Genomic DNA, 23,644 nt, shown 5'->3' with positions numbered 1-23,644 from the left:
TTTCTATTTTTTAAAAGTTTTCTATTCTTCTGGTTGTTTAGTCATTTTTCAGTTGTGTCTAATTCTTCAAGACCCCACTGGGAGGTTTTCTTTACAAAGATTTCAGAATGGTTTTCCATTGTCTTCTCCAGTTCACTTTACAGATGTGGAACTAAGGCAGATAGTGTAAAGTGACTTGCCTAGAGTCATATAGCTAGTAAGTGTCAGAGGCCAGAATTGAACTAAGAAAGCTCCAGACATGTCATTCTATCTATTGAGTAGATGACTTGCCCAACAGGTCTTAAAATCCTATTAATTTTGTATAGTACTCTTGGTTTGTTCCTCAATTGATGACCACTATATTTTGTTTTGTTTTTTTCCTTATAAAAAAGTTCTGTTGTTAGAATTTTTGTTTACATAAAATCTTTTTTGTTTTTTATCTTTTAGGGGGGATATATTCCTAGCAGTCTTATCTATGAGTCAAAAGGCATAAAAAATTAAATCATTCTTTTCACATAAACCTAAATTCCCCTCTCCCAAAATAGTTTGGATAATTTGCAACTTCACACATGGTGTATATGAAAGAAGCCATATTTCTACAGCTTTTCCAATATTTACTATTTCTGTTTTTTGTCATCTTTGCCAATTTACTGAATGTTAGGTGAAACTCTCAAGCTTTAATTTGCATGTCTCATCAGTGTTTTGCAGTAATCTTTCACATGAATGTTAATTATTCACAACTCTTGATAATTGTCAGTAGATATCCTTTAACCACTTACCTAGGAAAAAGGAAAGAAAACAAGCATTTAAGCTCCTGGTACAGTGCTAAGATCTTTACAAATGTTATCTCATTTGATTCTGACAACAACCCTGGAAGGTAGGTGCTATTAATATAACTAATGAAACTTGAGCAAAAATAAATTAGGTGACTTGCCTAGAATCATACAGCTACTAATTATCTGAAGCCAGATTTTTTTAACTCAGATATTCTAGATGCCAGGTCTAGTGCTCTATCTAGTTCATAACCTAGCTACTTCCTATCTATTGATTAGATACTATCTATAGGTTAATGGCTTTTGGTCTTATATATTCATTGTAATTTATTAAAGAGACATTGTGCTATGGTGGATAGAGTGCTGGACTTCAAATCAGGAACTCCATACTGGCTTTGTAACTTTGTCACAAAATGTCTAGACTAAAACTTCTTAAGCTCTGGATCAAGCTATGTCTGCCTTAATTTCTCATCAGTAAAATGAACTGGAGAAGACAATGGCAAATCATTCTAATACCTTTGTCAAGAAAATCCCCCAGTGGAGTCATAAAGAGCTAGAAACAACTGAAAAATGACTGCACAACTAGAACAGAAAACTTTAAAAAATAGAAAAATATGGCAATTTGTACAAATTGGTAAAGAGTGAAGTAAGTAAAATTAGGAAAATAAGATACACAAAAGACTACACTAATGTAAAATAATGGAAATATATAACAAAACCTATTGTTATATGTGAATGTGGGGGTTGCAAAATTATGATTTATCAGAAGTAAATATTTGGTTTGTATACCTATTTTATATACTTATATATTTGGGGTCATGTAAATTTTTCTTGGGCAAAAAAGGGGTCATGAGTGGAAAAAGTTTAAGAAAGCCTGATTTAGGCAACTTTCAGAACCCATAAGTTAACAAGAAGGTGCTGATTTAAATTAGTAGAAATAATATTCTCACTAGGGAGTTATCAAAACTAAAAAAAAAATTACACCTCTAATTTGTGTCTAATCTTTACTTAACTTTTTTGGCAAATCTTTATTAATGATATAGATTTTAAAAATTCCCCAATTGACAATTTTATTTGTTGTGCTAGATTTATTGATTTTTTTCATGCAAAAGCTTTTTAATTGTATGTGATTTAAATTATCTATTTTTATCATTGATGATCATTTTTATTCCTTATTTAAATTTTCTCTCCTTATGTGCAGTTGTGAAAGGAATCTGCTTATATTTTTCTCCAGTTATTTTTTCCTGATGTAACGTTTCATAATTAGTCTGTTTCCATTTATAAACAATTTTAAGCAATCAAATGATGGGGGCATGAAGCCAAAAGGAATTTTTGAGAGAAGTTCCCATGATGAAACATGCTCAACTCAGAAATATGCCAGTTCTGGGTCACAGTTCTGAGCCTATAATTATCTTCATTTTTTAGATAAGGAAATTGAGGCAGATAGAAATTTAATCTTGAGCATTTGGAATTGCAATGAGGACCAGTCCAGACTAGGGCATGGGAATATACAAATAGTGTTTGGTCTCGATGGCCCCAGTATGGACTTTAGGAATAATATGGGATTTTTCCCATCAGTTTACTATGGAGAAGTCAGCTAATTGGATGCTGGGCTATTTCTGAGAGTGTTTGTAGGATTCCATGATTCAGCTCTTCTTTTCTCCTTTAGTGGTGTCTAAAGAAAATAAGCTGCTATGGGTCTTATTCAGAAGGAAAGAGACCTCTGGGTACCTCTTACTTTAAGTCACTGTGAAGCTAAGGATGGATAATTCTGCTGTGTTTTGGGAGAGATGGTGGCAGTGGTCATATTGGATTCCTCCATTAGGGCCAGCACTTGTCTTATAAATACTAATTCTATAATCTTGGCCTCTTATTTTGCCCTTTCATACTCTTATGTGACAAAATATCCAACTAAGCTTTGACTATATGAATCTCAAAAAGTCAAGAAAATAAAATGCCAGGGCTCTGGGAGCTAGAATCCATATTGCATGTTGTTAATAACTGATTCCAGTGAGGAACAAAGATCTCAGCAAAATTCATGAAAACCTAACATTGAAACAGAAAGAAGGAATCAAAGAGGAAAAAAGGCAATTGGTATTTTCTATTTCAGCACAAAAACATAGTTGCATTTGGAAGTAAATTGGATGGAATGAATCCTATAAAGAAACATATTTGAGTTTGAATCTACTCTTACCTAGGGACTTAGGTAATATAATAAAGAATGTATCCTTTGGTGGTGGGTAAAATATTTGTACTTCTGTTTTTGCTATTTTTTTAGTAAATACTCCTTTGATATTGATGTCAAGAAAAATGATAAAAATACAAATTGATATTAATATCAATGAAAGCTCATTATTAAGGAGTTAAAGTATACTTGGAAACTAATCTGTTGTTTAATATTAGGGAGATATACCAGAATGGATGCTTAAAATAAGTCATTCTCCAGTTGATAAATAGTCAAAAGGATATGAACAGACAATTTTCAGATGAAAAAATTAAAACCATTTCTAGTCATTTAAAAATGCTCTAAATCACTATTGACTAAAGAAATGCAAATTAAATCAACTCTGAGGTATCACTACATACCTCTCAGATTGGCTAAGCTGACAGGAAAAAGATAATGATAAATGTTGGGGGAGATATGAGAAAACACTAAAACATTTTTGGTGGAGTTGTGAACTGATCCAACTCTTCTGGAGAGCAATATGGAACTATGAACAAAGGGTATATTCTTTAATCCAGCAGTGTCCCTACTGGGCCTGTATCCCAAAGAGATTAAAAAAAATAATGTGCATAAATGTTTGTAGCAGCTATCTTTGTAGAAGCAAAATACTAGAAATTAAGTGATGGAAAATGTTGGAATATGCCTGAATAAATTATGGTATATGAATGATATAGAATATTACTGTTCTATAAGAAATGATCAGCAGGATGATTTCAGAAAGGCTTAGGGATACTTACATGAACTGATGCTAAGTGAATAGAACCAAGAAAACATTGTAACAGCAACAATAAGATTATACAATGATCACTTCTGGTGGATGTGGCTCTTTTCAACAGTAAGGTGATTCAGGCAAGTTCCAATGGTCTTATGACGGAAAGAGCCCTTTGCACCCAGAAGGGGGATTGTGGAGACTGGGTGTGGATCACAATATAGTATTTTCACTAATTTGTTGTTTGCTTACACTTTTTCTCATTTTTTTCCTTTTTGATCTGATTTTTCTTGTGCAGCATGATGATTGTGTAAGTATGTATAGAACTGCACATATTTAACATATATTGATTTCTGTCTAAGGGGAAAGGGGAAAAGAAGGGAGAAAAAGTTTGGAACACAATTTTTTGCAAGAGTGAATATTGAAAAAGCATATTTGCTTTGAAAATAAAAAAATACTATTTAAAAATAATAGTATTAAAGACAACTCCTTTCTTACAAGGGTACTGCACTGAAGGTTCCTCTGAACAATTTGTAATAAGATGGGACCCCACTCAGTTATGAGAATGGGGTAGAGATATAGAAGCTTTAGTTCTTAGAAAGACTATAGAATTAATGTCATTTTTCATTTCCCAGGACCCTATTGTCTTAACAATGAATACATCTTTTTGCCATACTTCTGTCCTCCTAAACTCTAACCTTCAGACATCCCCATCTCTGGTTCAAGGCAACAACAGGGATAGCAATGGAATCTCAAATCCTTCTTAACCTTTGTGGTGCAACATTATGTGTTTAACAAAACATGTGCCCTCTAGAAGTTCTCAAGGTAGCTTAATTTACTTTCAGGGACTAGTTGTTACCCGAGGGTAATCTGTTTGAATTTGCAGAGACCCACACATAGATCTTTGTCAATTAAGTGTCTAAAAGGCTCAGTTCTGGGGAATATGTTGCATCATCTAGCTGCCTAAACAGCATTTCTGTCAATCCCCATCTCTATGCTCATTTTCTATTTCAGCACAACACATAATGTTGCTGAATAGGAAGTCAAACAAGAAAAGAGCCTTTGCTGAATCGACAGAAACTTGAGAGGCCTTTTTTATCCACACATTGGAGCAGGATGAGAATTCCCCCAGTGAAGCTCAACAATGATGAAGTATAGGATGGGTGCCAGAATTCAACCCAATTTCTGATCCAATGCGTGATTCTGAAATCTATTATTGTGATGATCTACTAGTAGATTCCATTATTATCTATCAATTGAGTTTACTAGACATCACATATACTTGTCAAGTGGATGTTTCGCTCAATAGATTTTGGGGGTGAGATGCTTATTAACATTTGCCAATTGATTGGGTCTTTGCCAATATGAACTTTCATTGAGAAGCAAATACCCTCTAAGTGTCATTTATGTACAGGAAGGCAGGATAAGATTGACTTGTTATTGATTGAAATGGTCTTCCTATTTTCTTTTCTAAGGAGAATGAATCTATTCTATACCAGAATCATATTCTATGAAAGATTTGGTTCCCAGACTATATGTGGATTAGTCATTGATAATCTGACTTTGTGTCTAACTTTGTTAAGTACATTTAATTTGTATTTTGTCTACATCAGCTATGTTATTCCTCTCTAGGGTGGTGGGGGAGAGAAGGAAGAAAAGGAAAAAAAAAGAAAAAAAAAGAAAATTATTTGATAACTTTATTATGAATTTAAAAGGAATAGCGAGTTGTACATACTAGATTTGCAGTTTCATATGCAATTACCTTTTCTTCTTACTATGTTGTGGAAATACTTGTGTTATTTCATAAATTAAAAATAAAACAAACACAAAAGGGAATTATGAGATAATTTCTTTCAAATGTCCCAGAGTAGTATTTTCTTTTTGTAAAATTAATTTTATTTTTTCTGATTATATATATACAATCATTAAAAAACACATTTGCTAATGAATCATGTTGGGAGAGAAAAATCAGAACAATGAGAGAAAAAAGTAATAGAAGAAAAAAGAAAAAAAAAAGGGAACCATAACATGTATTGATTTGCATTCAATCTACATATTTCTCTCTCTGGAAGCAAATGGTGTTTTCCATCCAAAGTTTATTGAGATTGCCTTGGATCACTGAACTGCTGAGAAGAACACAGTAAACCTTTTTGTACCAAGTACAATATATTCCTGGTTCTGCTTGTTTCACTCAGCATCAATTCATGTAAATCTTTCCAGACATTTCTAAAATCGGCTTGTTCATCATTTTTATAGAATAATATGCAATTATTTCCATATACCATAACTTATTCAGCCATTCCCCATTTGATGGGCATCTATTTATTTTTCAATTCTTTGTTGCTACAAAAAAAGCTGGTACAAACATTTTTGAAGTGTGTGTCCTTTTCCCTCCTTTATGACTTCCATGGGATACAGACCTAGTAGTGACACAGCTGGATTAAAGGAATTGCAGTTTTAAAGTCCTTTGGACATAGTTCCAAACTGCTTTTCAGAATGGTTGGATAATTTCACAACTCCACCAACAATGTTTAGTGACCCAGTTTACCCATATTCCCTCCAACATTTATCATTAACTTTTCCTGTCATTTTAGCCAATCTGAGAGGTATGAGATGGTTTCTCAAAATTGTTTTAATTTGTATTGCCTTAATCAAAGTGATTTAGAACATATTTTTATTATTATAGATAGCATTAATTTCTTTATCAAAAAATTGTGTGTTCATATCCTTTGACCAATTCTCAATATTGAAATGATTCATATTCTTATAAATTTGACACAGTTCTTTATATATTTTAGAAATAAGGTCTTTATCAGAAACACTGGCTTTAAAAATTTCCCCCAGTTCTGTGCTTCTCTTTTAAACTTGTTTATGTTGCTTTTGTTTGTGCAAAACCTTTTTAATTTAATGTAATCACAGTTGTCCATTTTTGCATTTCATAATGTTCCCTAGTTCTTCTTTGGCCAGAAATTTCCTTCTTTCTCCAAAGATCTGATAGGTAAATAATTCCTTACTCTCCTATTTTATTTATACTATCCCCCTTTACCCAAATTATATACTCATTTTGACCTTAATTTGGTATGGGATATGAAATGTAGGTTTATGCCAATTTTCTGACAAATTATTTTCAATTATTGTTGAATAGTGAATTCTTATCCCAAAAGCTGGAGTTTTGGGGTTTATCAAATACTAGATTACTATAGTTATTGATTATTGTATCATGTGCATCTAATCTATTCCATTGATCCATTTATTTCTTAGCCAGTATCATAAGTTTTGATGACTGCTACTTTATAATAGTTTTTGTACTGGTACTGCTAGGAAACCTTCCCTTTTTATTAATTCTATTGATATTTTTGATCTTTTGTTTTTCCAGATGAATTTTATTATTATTTTTCAGCTCTATAAAATAATGTTTTGGCAGTTGTTTAGATCAGACTTTATTTGCGTGAGAAATGTTTTATAATTGTGCTCATACAGTGCCTGGGTTTGTTTTGACAGGAGGACACCCAAATATTTTATTTTGCCTATGGTTATTTTAAAATGAATTGCTCTTTTTATTTTTTTTGCTGCTGGGATTTGTTAGAAACATACATAAATGTTGATAATTTATGTGGGTTTACTTTATAATCTGCAATTTTACTAATACTATTAATTGCTTTAAGTAGGTTTTTAGATGATTCTCTAAGAATCTTTAAGTATACCATCAAAGAGCGATAGTTTTATTTCCTCATTGCCTATTCTAGTTCCTTTTTCTTTTCTTATTGCAAAAATCAATATTTCTAGCACAACATTGAATGATCCTTGTTTCATCCCTGATCTTATTGGGAATTCCTCTATCTTATTTCCTATTATAAATTATGCTTGCTGATGATTTTAGATAGATGCTGTTTATCATTTTAAGGAAAATAATCCCTTTATTTCTATGTTCTCTAATGTTTTTAATAGGGATGGGTGCTATTAGAAGAGCATTTTCAAGATTATATCTACATACTTTGAGTTTATGTTTTGTTAATAAAACATCCTAAGGTTCATTTTGGAGGCCTCTGAACAGAGTAAATGAATGAAAGTCTAAGCAGGAGTCCATATATTGCTTTGGGGCATATATAGTTTCAATTGATTTATTAAGCCTCAAAAGTATGGAAGACAAAGTTCTGTTTTGCTCTTCCCATTCCCAAATAATAAATGTCTGGAGATCATTGGTTTACTATTAGAGACTTTCAAAGAGATCGTTAAAAATAAAAGATCCTTCTGGCTGCATTCTTGACTTTTCCCTTGTTCTTGGGAACCTTCTTGACCTTGTAATCCTTGCATGTCTTTTTTGGTAGTGCATTAAACCAAGTAATATAGAAAGAGGAAGCAATAACAACAAAACCTGAACTCTTTCTTTATGGTCCATTTCCTGGGAGTAAATGGAAATATAACAATCTTATTATTTTATTGGTACTGAGATACAAAAGGCCAGATCAGCTTTGAGGAGGTCCAATCAAGTCAAGTTAAAAAACAGAGTAGCCTGAAGAATAATAAAGACTTGCCTGCCTGGTCAACATCCTCATAATGGATGTTTTGTTAAGAACCAATCAATCATAGGGAAAGTCCAAAACATCAGAAAGTGTTTCCAGTATCACATCTAAATGAAGAGGTTCCTGAAGCATAGTAGAGACAGAAGTGGAACTTGGGAATTCCTTATTGCTTAAGGAATACCCCAGAACTCAGCCACTGGCTGACTAAAATGAATGCCTAATTACTTCCTGTTAAGTGAATATTCACTGACATTTTAATAAGATTATAATTATTACAGAAAGAATTACTAAGCTGTCATTGCATGGGATTCATAATTTACTATTTCTCAAAAAAATACCCGAGCTGAAATATTAGTGAAAATACTCTGAGTGAAAATATTTTCCTCTCTCAATAGAGAGGTGTTGACTATAAAGGTAGAACTAAGGTAAAGGTGTTCTGTAGGCTTAAATGTCTCTCTTTGTTATAATAATAGGTTCAATGGGGAAGTAGTATTAGAAAAGAGATAATATTTTAACAAAGAACAAGAATCAATACATGTTTTTAAATTACCAAAATATTCTAAATATAAATACAAAGGGGATTTCTAAAACATTGAATCAGTAATAATAATAATATTTCTACAGCTTTTGAAGGTTTACAAAATGCTATAAATATCATCTCATTTGATTTTTCAAAACATCTCAGGAAAGTAGATGTTACTATTTTCCACATTTTATAGATGAGGTAACTGAGACAGAAGACATCAAGCTCATTGTCAGTAAATCCCTGACATGATGCTTGAAATTGGCTTTCCTACTCCAAGTCTAACACTCTATCCATTGTACCACATACTAAGTAGTTGGATTTTATGATACTAAGACCATAGTTACCCATTACTTACAGTTCAATTCTATCAGTCTCAATTATCTGGAATATTCCTGCAAACCTGGCACAAGTGAGAAAGTCCTCTTAGTAGTAGGGAAACTCGTTTTAAAGATGCTATTTATTTCATTTTATTTTTTGCTATTTATTTTTTAAGAGAAAAATGGAACCACTCTCAGGACAAAGGTTATAATGATAGAATTGTTTGTAAAATTAAAGTTCCTATTTCAATGAGCTGTTTTTCCTGATTTGCCATGGCAAATTCCATTTCTACTAAAGTAGCAATTGGTCCCACATCTGAAGTAGGTAAAGTTTGAAGGATGAGTAGCTAGAAGGAAGCAATGCTGACTGCAGATATGGACAAGAAGTGACTGCTGATAGGGACAAGGAGACAAAAATATTGGTCTAGAATAGAATAATATTTTTATATTTCTATTTTTATTTAGATAGAAAATAGGTGAGAGAGAGTTCAAGTATAATGAAGCAACATGGAAGGAAAAATCTTTGTTCTAACTTGGTACAGGAAGGTTCTTCAGCTTCCTAAGAATAGAAAAATGACATTTCCAAGGATTTATTTGTTTTGCTATGGAAGTTAGGAAAAACATTGATGACAAAATTAGGGGAAAAATTAAATAAAGCTGATTAATACCAAAGCTTCCGTGGATAAATTGGAGTCTGACAGAGTAAATAAAAGTCCTAGATGACTTTAGAAATACATAAAAAGTATCAAGGTCAAAGAAAGTGTTTTATGTATAATCCTGTGAGTGAAAAAACAGAGTTAAATTAAGATAGTGATCGATTCAACCTGAATATTAGTGAATTATTCATCATGTATTTAAACATTAGTTTTTCTTTTAATCTTAGTCTATATAATACTTTGACTTATTATATACAAAAGTTATTAATTAATGAGATGGATACATAGTATGAAGTAGACTAGGGGAAATAGTACTGAATCTAGACTCAGAAAAGCTGAGTGGAAATCTTCACTTTGATAACTTATTACCTGAGACATGCAGCTAACTGGTGTAGTACATAGAATGGCAGACCTGGAGTCATATGTCCTGAATTCAAGTCTGCCTTCAGGCATTTTTTAGTTTTCGTGACCCTGGCCAAGTTATTTGATCCAATTTTTCTCAGTTTCTTCATTAGTAAAATGAGCTGGAGAAGGAAATAGGAAACTACTCCACAATCTTTGCCAGGAAAACCCCAATTGGGATGATGAAGAGTTAGACAGAGTAATGGACATTCAAGAGTTCTGGTTTTGAGTGGATGTTGATAACTAAAATGTGCGTTGAGTTTTTGAATTAGAATATTCTAGAAAATTCAAGGGTAAGTTTCTGAAAGTAAACTCTCTTAATTCAAGTGGATAAAGTATTGGACTTGGAGATAGGAAGAGCTGAGCTTGATCTTTAGTCACTTCATTTCTCTCTCTCTCTCTCTCTCTCTCTCTCTCTCTCTCTCTCTCTCTCTCTCTCTCTCTTTCTCTCTTTAGTGAAGCAACTGGGGTTAAGTTTAGGGTCACACATCTAATAAGTATGGAGTATCAGATGTGAAATCAGGTCCTCCTGACTTGAGGAACAGTGCTCTATCATCTAGTTGTCCCATCACTTCATCTTTTTAAGCCTCAAATTTCCTCATAGCATTTATATCACTGTGGTACAGTAAGGATCAAATGAGGATGTGTTCTAAAGCACTTTATAAACTTTATAAAGGTTATATTAAATGATAGCTGTTAGAAACAGGTAAGGAAATAATTTTGTAGAAAAAATACCTATTATGGCAATAGTCTGTTAAAAGTAGTGAGGGTGATTAAAATGTGCCAGATTTCACATTTATAATCACATATATAAGATTTTTCAGAATTGATAGGACTCCACAGTACAATCTTTATCTGAAAGCAATATCCCTTATACCAAACAAATGACCATATAGTCTTTTCTTCAAGACCTCAATGAAGAGAAGCCTACTCACTTTTGAATAGGAAGTTTCATTCGGAAGTTTTTTCTATTAATCAATACCTAATTTTGCCTCTTTGAAACTCACCCTTTGCCCCTGGCTATTTCTTCCTACTGAGTAAGAATATGTCTAACATGTCTTTCACATGGCAACACTTCAGAAACTTGAAGGTTTTTTTTAAGTAAAATTTTGAAATAATAGAGCTGGTGCTCTATCACATCTCCTCAGGCTTATTAAAGTTGGTTCTAATGTTATTAAAATTATTCTGAGGAAGACTTGTTGAATGTGGACTGTGTCTCTTTTTTATGAAATTATAAGTTCAATGAGATATGCATGTACTTTTTGTTGTGGGGGTCTTTGGCATTAAAGTCACATAAACAACATGTCATTTTATGTTTTGGTTGATTAAAGTTGAGATTAGTTGGAATTTTTATTCAGGAAGAAGTTTGTCTATAATGATTTCTAAAGTTCTTTCGTTCTGATTCTCTATGTCTCTAAGACAATTAAATTAGAGCCAGAAGCAGGAAAATTATCAAAAACACTAGTTAATATTTGAGGGCAGCTAGGTGGCAAAGAACATATGGTAACCTAGGCCAGTAAGATCTGTGTCCAAATCTGACCTTTAAAAATTTACTAGTTGTGTCATTCTAGGCAAGTCACTTAATTCTGTCTGTCTCAGTTTCCTTCTCCACAAAATGAACTGGAGAAAGAAATGGCAAACCTCTAAAATATTTTTCCAAGAAAACCCCAAGTGGAATCATGAAGAAATGGACATGACAGAAGAACTAAACAATATCAAATATGATTCACTTTTCTCCCTTTTCCAACTGTCATTCTCATGTTTTGCTGGAGAATCATCAAAGGGATGTAACCTATGTTGTGTTAGACAATAACAGTAGTTGCAACAGTAGCAGTAATTGTAGTAGTAATAACAGCAGAAGTATCAGTAATCAATTTTTATATCACAAATAATTTAAAATATATTATTTCATTTAGTCAAACAACTCTAGGAAATAGTTACTATTATTATTCCTATTTTATAGATAAAGAAACTGATTCTGAGAGTGACCAACCTGCTCATTCAGAGTTATACAGTATTAAATGTCTGAGGCAGAATTTGAACCTTTCTTTATTTCATGTCTAGTGTTTTATCTATTTTGTCAGGCCAAAGGATATTTATTAGGCAAGTTCTTAGTATGACAATACCTCAGGAAGAGTTTTGAGAAATAGTAGCTCCCTGTTTCTTCCTAATCCAATACAAAAAATGTTACATAAAAAGTAAATCTCTGCTTTCTCTTTGTAGGAATCTGTCTTCATATATATTATTCATCAAACTTCAAAGTATATATGTGTTGCATACTTCCCTGTGTGTGTGTGTGTGTGTGTGTGTGTGTGTGTGTGTGTGTTTTAGTTTTGCATTTTATATCCATCAAATTCCTTGGAATCTACTCTTTCAGCCTCTGCTAAAATTTCTTGGAAAACAGTTTGCACATTATTATAAAAGAATCTTTTTTGTTTTTCATTGTTGCTGAAGGCTCAATTATTCTTATAAATCTTGTTACCTTGTTAGCAGAAGTGATGGCTAGAGACAGATTGATAGCCCTGTAGTAATTAAATCAAAGCACTCAGGTGATATAAATCATCATCTTGTGCTTTAGCAACCCCAACAGAGCTCTGCTGGAAAGATAAGCTTAGAAACCTTAGGCTATCCAATAAAGCATTATCATTAAAAAACTTCTATACATGTATCTTTCTCATTCCACTATCTTGTATGTAAGGATATTGACCCAGGTAGGGTCAGAGTATTTGGTAAAATGGAATTTTTCTACATTTTACTATCATCTTCATTTTCTCTTTTAATTTAGGACATAATGGAAAAAAAAAAGAACAATGCATGTCTATATCTATGCTGTGTTTTGTATGACTATTTGTTCATTCAACAATGATGAGTGGGTGGAGAAGGATTTCTCTTTTATAATCAAACGTTTATTATAAAAATATGACATGGAAGTGTGTTCAAATGGGAAAACTTGTCATCTTCATTATTTTTAATGTCAAAAGAAATCTGATGTCCTTTCTTCAAATATAGATGTATTTCACCAGAATAATAAAAGTATTTATCTCCTTCCATCCATCTATCTATCTATCTATCTATCTATCTATCTATCTATCTATCTAAAGAGATATGTACTTGTGAACATTTTAGTATGTGTGTGTGTATTTGGCTTATAAAAAATCTAGGGATAATTTCAGGTAGTTGTATCTGTGTTGAATTTTAAGAATAGCTCATATTTCCTCATCTTACTATTTATGTCGTCACTGATACATATACATGAACAAAGTCGGTTTTCTCCCTAATATTTTTCAGACTAATGGAAAAATACTGTTTGATTAAATGAAATAATATACTTTGAATTATTTGTGATATAAAAAATTAATTACTACTACTACTACTACTACTGCTGCTACTACTACTACAATTACCGCTACTGCTGTAACTACAGTTATTGGCTAACACAACATAACAATTGAGTACAGCAAATAACATTACAAAAAACCAAATAGATTATATTAACAAATTTCTGATATGGAAGTCATTATTGATTCTGTGAAGAGTCAGAGACCTACTTATTAGGGCAAATATAAAAAAATTATGCAAAACTAGCATAACAGCGCATAGAATATAACAATAGATATACAGAGTGTGTGTGTATGTATGTGTGAGTGTGTTGCTCAATTACAACTCAAATTACATAGGATTATTGATTTAGAACTAGAAAGGTCCTTTAGAGACCATCCTTTAGGCCAAACTCCTAATCTTATACATGAGGATACTGAACTTTAAAAAGGTGGCTTAGAGTCATGTAGCTACATATATGAGACAAAATTTTAACTCAAATCTTTCTGATTTTAAGTTCAATTTTTCATCCATTGCATCATCTAAATGATTCTTACCCTGATCTCTCTAAGCAAGTTTTCAATGACCTCCAAATTATTGTTGTTCTTGGTTTTTGAGGATGACCAAAATGACATCACTATATTAGAATCAACTTTATAATATGTCCAGCTGTGGCTGATCAAACTCAGATAAGCTCAGTCCAAATGACTATTTATGGTAGCTTCTCTAATTTTGTGTGTTTTGTGTTTCCTTTGAGTTTATTCAATTCGGTTTTGTTCATAGAGCATAGCACTTTCTCTGATGAGGGCACGTCATGCTGGGAGGTCCTGCACCAGTGTCTCTATTCAAATGGAAGTGATTTAGTTTTTCTGGCATGGTGCCAGAATACTGTTCAGGTTTCAGAGGCATACAACAATGAGGTCAGTACAATAGCTCTGTAGACCTTTAGTTTAGTAGTCTAATACCTCTCCTCTCCCATAATTTCCTTTGGAGCCTCCCAAACACTGAGACAGCTCTGACAATGTGTGCATTAATCTCATTATCATGTCCACATCCCTAGAAAGTATGCTGTCAAGATAAGTATCCACAGCATCCAAAACTTCACCATTTACTGTAATTAATGGTTCAACATATGGATGGTGTGGTACTGGCTGATGGAGGACCTAATTGTTAAATAAAAAATAGCAAAATAATTTGTTGCTTCTGCTTCAAAGGCTGCATTGAGTGCACAATCATCTGCAAAAAAAAATCATGCACCAACACTCCCTTTATTTTGGTTTTCACTTGTAGCCTTTTCAAGTTGAAGAATTTACCATCAACGTGGTAGCTGACGTTGATTCCATGTTTATCCTCATTGAAGGCTGAAAAATCATGGTGAAAAGCATGAGGGAAAGCACACAACTGTGTTTCACTCCATTGCTGACGGGGGAAGCTTAAGAGCATTGACCAGAACCTGGACAAGCATGCCATCATGAAATTGACATATTATACTGATGAACTGAGCAACTGAATTTTGACATAATTTTCCATAAGTCTCCATGGGTGACAGTATCAAAGACCTTGGTCAGATTTACAAATGTTATATACAGACCTCGGTTTTGCTCCTGGAATTTTTCCTGGAGTAATCAGCTAATCATGCCAATTGTTCCTTGGTCCCTTCTGAAGCCAGCCTGGTTCTCAGTAGATGACTTTTTTCTAGGTTTATGGTCAGCCCATTAAGGAGAACTTTGGCAAGGATTTTACCAGCAATGATTAAAAGAGATTCCCCTGTGATTGTCACAGGGTAATCTATTCCCTTTACCTTTATAAAGATGGACAATAGAAGCATCCTTGAAGTCCTGGGCATAAACATCTTCTTGCTAAATAATCTGGAAAATTTCAGTCAGCTTTTGTATAAGCAATGGATCCCACACCTTGTAAGTCTCAGCTGGAATAGAATCAGCACATGGTGCTTTGTCCCATGAACGCAGTAGCTTAGTGGAATTCCAAACCTCTTCTTCAGTTGCAATTTCAGCTAGAAAGTGATTTCAATTTGAAATAAATGTCAATAGTTTCAGCATTGATTGATGATGGTCTTGTTGAGAACACTATGGAACTGTTCAGTCCATATCTCCAGAACCATGTCCTTATCACTAATCAGCATGGTACCATCAACACAGAGTAGTTGAGATGCACTTTAAGTCATTGGCCCATAAATAGCCTTTGGTACATTGTAATAAACCACTTCAGATTGTTACTATCAGCATAAAACTGAATTTCATCTGCCTTTTTACTGAGGCAAGAATCCTGCAACTCTCTAAGTTTCAATTATACTTTACTTCTGATGGAATTGAATGCCACCTTCTTAGAGATGGATGCACTATCCTGCTGCAGCCTGTGGAGTTCTCATTTTGCAGCTTTTGAATTTCCACATCATTTTCATCAAATCAATCTCGATATTTGCGAGTATTCTGACACAGATGAGTGCTATACACGTAATCTCTGAAAGCTGCCCACTCCTTTTCTGCTCCATTGTTGCTGTGTGTTGACTCAACTTATTCTCCAAGTTGACAACAAATTGTTCCCTCTCAGAAAAGCACTCTTAATCTATTGATTAGATTTTTCTGGTCATTTTTTTTGTTTTGTTTTGAGACTATTACTTTTGTTGAATGTGACTATTTAGCCTGGAGAGGATAAGTCTATGATCAGTCCAGTACTCTGCACTACATATTGCCTTGGTCGCTCTCATGTCCTCTTCTTAGAATCACATAGCCTAATAAATTCTGATGTTGGCTGCAAGGGTGTAAGCACAAAGTTTTATTGTTTATTGTCTATTGTTTATGACATGCACATGTCTTCTGTAGTAAATGAACATTGTTGTTGCTGTTTCCAACTCCATTCCTTCTAAGGACGTCCTGTCATGTCTGGTAGACTGAGTCTACTCTAGCATTAAAATCACCCAGAATTATAAGCTTGTCCTTTTTTGGCACATTGATAAGGATCTCCAAATATTCAGAACATTTTCCTTCAACCTCATCAGAATTTATTATGATGGGAGCATAGGCACTGATGATGGCGGAAATGGCATTTTCCTGCAAGTGGCAATTGCATTGTCATGAGCCAGTTATTCACTCCTTTTAGAAAGCAAATGAGTTTGTGTTTATTAGATTAGTTTTGATTGCAAAACCTACGCTTAGCTTCACAGTGCAATCACTAGAAAAGTGCATGTCCAGCTCCTGCTTCAGTGAGCTAGTCTTCATTTGCCAGCCTTGTTTCACTCAGGGCTGCTATTTGCATGTAATACCTTTTGAGTTCTCTCAAAACAAGAGCTGTTCTTCTTTCAGGTGTACTAGATTTTGTGTTATCTATAAGTGTGTATATGCATTCCATGTGCCAATGGTGAGTGGAATCAACTTTTCAGAAATATTTGTACAATTTTTAGTGTCTCAACCATAGAACAGGATCCCTGTCTTGCCACAGTAATCAGGCCAGGGTTGAGTAAGTGGACAATTTTTAGGGCACCTTTTTCTAGCCTCTTCCTTACACATAGAGGTGAGCAGTGTAATCATTAAAAGTTTGTTCAGACACCCATGGGCTGCTGAATCCCACTGCTGCTTATATTGAGAAGACAACCCTATGGCCTGGGCTGCCTATATTCAGACTTCCAAATAGAAAATGGACAAAGGAAATGATATTAATAAAAACAATTTGAATCAGAAGTTTAATTGATATAAATTAATAATTATTATGAAAATGTGGAAGCATATTTAAAACCTCTTTTTTAGTTTGTCTAGAAATATTATGAAATATGAATTCTCCAGTTTAAAACTTTTCCCACAATTTTTACTTCGAAAATTGAGAAGGCTTGGGTCTTCCTTTGAAATGGACTACAGTTGATAAACATGGTTAATATAAAAGAAATCATTGCCTTCCCACTCATCTGTAATAATTGGCAAAATGACTCACCTAGAGAAAGTTTCTGCTCTTTTAAAATTCAAGGTTAAGATATTGATCAGAAGAAAATTTTTTCTTTTTAGTTTCTTAAGGAGCAGTAATCTCTAGGAAATAATTGAGTGGTGAAAAATCTGGAATGGTAACCCTGAACTATATTTTAATACACTGAGATCAAATTTTATTTGATTGAATTTGTTTAAGATTCCTATACATGTTATCCCAAATTGTCTTAGGATAGAAAGTCATGTAAGAAGGCATGGAAGTTTGCGCCAGTTTAGATATCTTTCTCTCTCTTGAATATTGCTATTCAATACTAAATTCAATATTTTTCCTAGTACCCAGAAACTTGATATCAAAATCCATTATTAGTATTAATATTTTACTTCAACAAGAAAACCAAAGATCTTAAAAATCAATTTAGTTAGCAAAACTTGATCTACCTGTCAAATAGCAGCCAGTTTAGAATATAAATTCTTTTGTAAGATTACGGAGGATGGGAGAAAATTATAAGTAGCATCAACTTATCAAAAAACCAAAAAATAATAGAAAGAAAACAATTTAGAGCCATGATAAATCCAACTAAGGAAAGTTATCCTGAAGGCATTTAAGTATAAAAGTGGAAGGAAGACAACAAATCAACCAAGATGGAAAATATTTGCAAATTTTTAAAAATATGCTTTTTACCACAAGAAGCAGAACAAGCACATTTATGCTCCAACATGACAGTTCAGAATGGGCTTTCAGAAGAAATACAAATGGCATGGGAGAAAATAAAGAAAGAGAATTTTTGCTGGTGTAAACCACTTATATACAAAGAAAGTGTAAGCTGGAGACTATACAATTTTAAGAACACTGAAGTATCAATTCTCAAAAGTATCTGAAGGAGAGAGAGATTATAGAAGTATTAAAAAAACCTCAGGGCTTATTACAGAGAAATAGGTGACAGAGAATATAAATGAGTAATGTAGTTTTTACTTTTCAACCCATATATGATTTTTATCATAGTAACTAATATACATATCAAAGGCATCTTTGATGAGGGGATTTGAAAGGAACAGGCAGACTTTCTTGAGTAATACTCCACAGTAGACAACATTTTTACCATCACACAAATGACTGAAAATTATAAAGAATATATTATTCCACTTTGAAGATTATACACATACTACATATATATATATATATATATATATATATATATATATATATATATATATATATATATATATATATATATATATACATATATATTTAAAATTAATACAACTATGTTAAAGGCTCTCTTCCAACAAATTGAAAAATTATATAAGGTTCCTTAAATGATATAGTTACTTGTTTTACAACTTTCAGATCACTGATGTCAAATAAGCATAAAGTAGGGAAATAGATGCTTAACAAAGATGATGTCATGTTGAAGATGCACAGCAAAGGTTAAATCAGAGAGGGAATTTCTATAAAAGATGTCTTCCAGATGTTCCTGATTATGGGTGACATTGAGATGATAGAATGAAACCTCTGATCATTAAGAAATTTCCTCAATGAGATCCACAATCACTTCAAATCAGGGGATTTTTGCCTTTTTATGTCATGTATCCCTCTGAATGGTGATGAAATCTGTAAACTCAGAATAAAGTTTTTTAAATGCATTTTACAAAAGAAACCACTTATATTAAAATTAAAGTATAAAATATTTCTTTTCTTCAAAAAGGTCAAAGATAAAAAGGATGAACTAGTTGATTTTAGAATAATATAAAAAGGTTTGCACACAGTAATAAAGAGCGAAATGGGCAGAACCAAGAAAATATTGTATATAGTAACAGTAACATTATATGAAGAACAACTGTGAATGACTAAGGTATTCTGAGTAATATTCAAATCAACTACAAAACATTTATGAAGGATGATGTTATACACTTGCAAAGAAAGAACTGATAAATAAATATTCATACTATTATGTGTGTATGTGTGTATGTGTGTGTGTACATGTAATGGTGGCTTTCTCCAGAATGGCATGGAGAAGGAGAGAGGGAGGGAGACAGCAACTTAAAAGGTAACAAAAAATAAATAAAATAAGAAAAACTAAAAAATATTTTTATCTCTATATTAAAATAAGGGTTATGGACTCCAGCTTAAGAACTTTTTTTCAGAAAGGTTTTGTCTATTTACTTACATTCATGTATACACATACACATAGACACACACAAAGTGAATGAAGAATGAACTTATGAAAAAGGTATGTTCAGAAAATTTCCCATCCCCTCAAAAGTGGGAATATTCTCACCTTTTACTGGCATAGCCAAAGAATTTACTTTTAACCTTGATAAGTTGACCACTTTCCTACTGTTTGTGTCCTCTACATAAATTTTATACATGCCTAGAAACCAAAATTTCTGTAAGCCCAAGGAATGGTTTGAAAGTATTTGGAGTATATTTTGTAAGACATGTCTTAGAGAGAAGTGAGGAGAAATAGAAAGCTAAGAGAAAAGCATAGAGAGGCAAAAAATGAAGAAAATGATTTGTAGTTAGAAAACTGCTCTAGAGGAAGTATTCCTGCCAACATTTTCCAATGTCTCTATAGGTGTCCAGCATGTTCCCAGGATAAGCCCTTGTTACCCTGCTCAACATAAAAATCCTCAACAATGAATCTATTAAAATCCTAATTTGCCCTTCAAGCTATAACTTAATTTTCCAATCTCAAAAAGGAAATCAAATATTCCTTGAATATATAATCTGAAAGTGATAAATTTCTGGATGCTTAAACATAAATAAAGAAATCTAAAGAAAAAGTTGAGATTCAGTTAGTGTAAAATAGAACTAAATCTACTTTACCATAACAGACAATGCTACTACATATTCTGTTCTAGAAATGTTTTATTTTTGGCTGACTACCAATGGATCTTGGCAAATAGAAGTCACGTTGATTCTTAAGTCTATTATTAAAGAAAAAAAAAAGCAAAAATAGCTTAAAAGGGTATGTCTATGTATTTCAAGGGAAAAATAATATTTAAAAAGATATAGAACAAGACTCACAGAAATAAACTTTGTAATCTCATCAGATTTAACAGATGAGAAAACTGTCATTTTCTTCTTTGGCTGTAGGCAAGAAGTTGAGAGGAAAAGACAATAACTTGAAATTCATTTTCTCCATCTTTTTCTTTTCTTCTTTATCCTACCTTTAAAAAATCCCCCTACCCTCTCTACCTATCATTTTGCTTTATTGAAAATAATTTTGTAATTGTAGTGTTTTCTCCATGATAACACCTAAGGTGAGTTTGTTATTTCTAATATTTTTCTTTTGTACTTTCTGATAGGAATCTGAACCATTTCAACAAGCTGGTTGGGAAATGTGTCCTGAAGAAATGAAAAAGAATAGAAGAAATCAAAGGTCACCATCACAGAACTAGACCTGCACTCAAAACTTCCAATTTTGTGAAATATGATCTCCTACCCCCTGCACAATGCTTTCTATCTTGACTCTCTTGCTGAGTGTAAGTGCTTTGGGGGATTTCTTCCTCTATATATCTAAAGGAGAAAAGCAATCATGAAACTTATTTTTAGTACAGATGGTCCTCTGAAAATAAATCCCTCCCATTTTGTTTCTAGCTTTCAAGCTTGCCTGGAATTTAACCTCAATCTTAAGTGTTTGTTTTGAGAATTTTCTTCTGCTTGAATAAAAAAAAAAACCTTATAGAATACTATAATATTCTTTGTTATTTCTAAGAATGTCTTGTTCAAATAATTTTCTTTCCCCAAAGGCACTTAAAGAGTTTCCTCTATTACAAGGATTAGACCTCCAGTTACTTTCTTTCTCTTTAAAGAATACAAATTGATTCTGATCCATGTTAGTGGCCTTTATTGAAATCTGCTATCAGGGAGACAATTTCTTGTTTTGAGATATACAATATAAGCAGGTAGACAGATTAAGGTTGTAGGACTTATACTCATCATTTGACTTAATTGAATCAAATCCCTCCCACCTCAAGAATGTTATCTTGGAACTAATGAAACAACAAAATCAAATAAAGGTGGCTTAGTTGTACCAGATCTAAAACGATATTATAGATCAGAGGTCATCAAAACCATTTGCTAGTGGCTAAGAAATAGATTAGTTGATCAGTAGAATAGGTTAGATTCACAGGACAAAATAGTAAATAACCGTAGCAATCTAGTGTTTGACAAACCCAAAGACTCCAGCTTTGGAGATAAGAATTCACTATTTGACAAAAACTGCTGGGAAAATTGGAAACTAGTATCACAGAAACTAGGCATTGACCCACACTTAATACCATACACCAAGATAAGGTCAAAATGGGTTCATGATCTAGGCAAAAAGAATAAGATTATAAATAAATAGAAGAACACAGGATAGAATACCATACACTAAGATAAGGTCAAAATGGGTTCATGATCTAGGCAAAAAGAATAAGATTATAAATAAATAGAAGAACACAGGATAGTTTACCTCTCAGACCTGTGGAAGACAAAGGAATTTGTGACCAAAAAAGAACTAGAGATCATTATTGATCACAAAATAGAAAATTTTGATTATATCAAGTTAAAAAATTTTATGCAAACAAAACTAATGCAGACAAGATTAGAAGGGAAGAAATAAACTGGGAAAACATTTTTTCAGTCAAAGGTTCTTATAAAGGCCTCATTTCCAAAATATATAGAGAATTGATTCTAATTTATAAGAAATCAAGCCATTCTCCAATTGATAAAAGGTCAAAGGATATGAACAGATAATTTTCAAATGAAGAAATTGAAATTATTTCTAGCCATATGGAAAGGTGCTCTGAATCATTATTGATCAGAGAAATGCAAATTAAGATAACTCTGAGATACCACTAAACACCTCTAAGATTGATTAGGATGACAGAAAGAGATAATAATGAATGTTGGAGAAGATGTGGGACAACTGGGGCACTGATACATTGTTGGTGGAATTGTGAATGCATCCAACCATTCTGGAGAGCAATTTGGAATTATACTCAAAAAGTTATCAAACTGTGTATACCTTTTGATGCAGCAGTGTTACTGCTGGGTTTAAATTCCAAAGATATCGTAAAGGAGGGAAAGGGACCCATATGTGCATACATGTTTGTGGCAGCCTTTTTTTTTTTTTTTGTAGTGGCAAAAAACTGGAAACTGGTGGATGCCCATCAATTGGAGAATGGCTGAATATGATGTGGTATATGAATGTTATGGAATATTATTATTCTGTAAGAAATGACCAGCAGGATGATTTCAGAAAGGCCTGGAGAGACTTACATGAACTGCTCCTGAATGAAATGAGCAGAACTAGGAGATCATTATACACATCAACATTACTATATGATGATCAATTCTGATGGACATGGCTCTCCTCAGCAATGAAATGAACCAAATCAGTTCCAATTGTTCAGTAATGAAGAGAACTAGCTACACCTAGAGAAAGAACTATGGGAACCACAACATAGTATTTTCACTCCTTCTATTACTGTCCATTTGCATTTTTGTTTTCCTTTTCAGGTTATTTTTACCTTATTTGTAAATCTGATTTTTCTTGTACAGCAAGATAAATGTATAAATATGTATACATATATTGCATTTAACATATACTTTAACACATGTAACATGTATTGGTCAACCTGCCATGTACGGGAGGGGTTGGGGAAAGGAGGGGAAAAGTTAGAACAGAAAGTTTTGCAAGAGTCAATACTGAAAAATTACCCATGCATATTTCTTGTAAATAAAAAGCTATAATAAAAAAATAAAAAGAAAAAAGAAATGTTATCTTGAATCAAAATATCTAAATTCTTATAACAATTTTTGATATAGTTGCCTATAAGTGCAATATTCTGTTTTGGAGGAAATGTTACTATCCTTTTAGCTTGTTCCAGAAATGGGGGCTATTACCAGTTGTCTAGACCATTGTTTTGCTACTCAATTCCAATAACTAGAGGAAAGAGTGAGACTGATGATTTTACATAGCTCTGCTTCACTTAAAATCAATTCACTCACTTCTCCTGATGTTCGTCGTCCTCTTTGAGAACAAAGGACAAACAACAACAACAGTTTGAAATTAAATTAAAAATAGTACAGTAGACAAAATGAATATTTAAAGTGCTAGATTAAAAACAGAAAAGGAAAGGAATAAATATGTAGAAGGAAAATAAAAGATACGAAAAGAAGTATTCAGGAGAAAAATAAAAGATACCACAAAAAGATTTTTAAGAGAAGAAAATTATTCATACTGCCTCAACTTTCTGCTTGAAGTATATTTCTTGCTTCTATTCCTATGC

At 32.8% G+C, this 23,644-nt stretch overlaps 1 long non-coding RNA gene across 1 annotated transcript in view; it reads left to right on the top strand.

The window, feature by feature from the left end:
* Positions 1-22,980, top strand: part of LOC141559410 (uncharacterized) — a 77,980-nt gene extending 55,000 nt beyond the window's left edge. Inside the window, exons 2-3 of the long non-coding RNA XR_012487391.1 lie at positions 20,672-20,848; positions 22,492-22,980. This is a non-coding gene — a long non-coding RNA (uncharacterized LOC141559410). The remainder of the gene's footprint in view (positions 1-20,671; positions 20,849-22,491) is intronic.
* Positions 22,981-23,644: the final 664 nt, after the last annotated feature.

Source organism: Sminthopsis crassicaudata, chromosome 3 (genome assembly GCF_048593235.1).
Source record: "Sminthopsis crassicaudata isolate SCR6 chromosome 3, ASM4859323v1, whole genome shotgun sequence".
Taxonomy (NCBI): domain Eukaryota; kingdom Metazoa; phylum Chordata; class Mammalia; order Dasyuromorphia; family Dasyuridae; genus Sminthopsis; species Sminthopsis crassicaudata.
The sequence above is the reverse complement of the archived record's forward strand: the minus strand, read 5'-3'. Positions and strand labels throughout refer to the sequence as shown.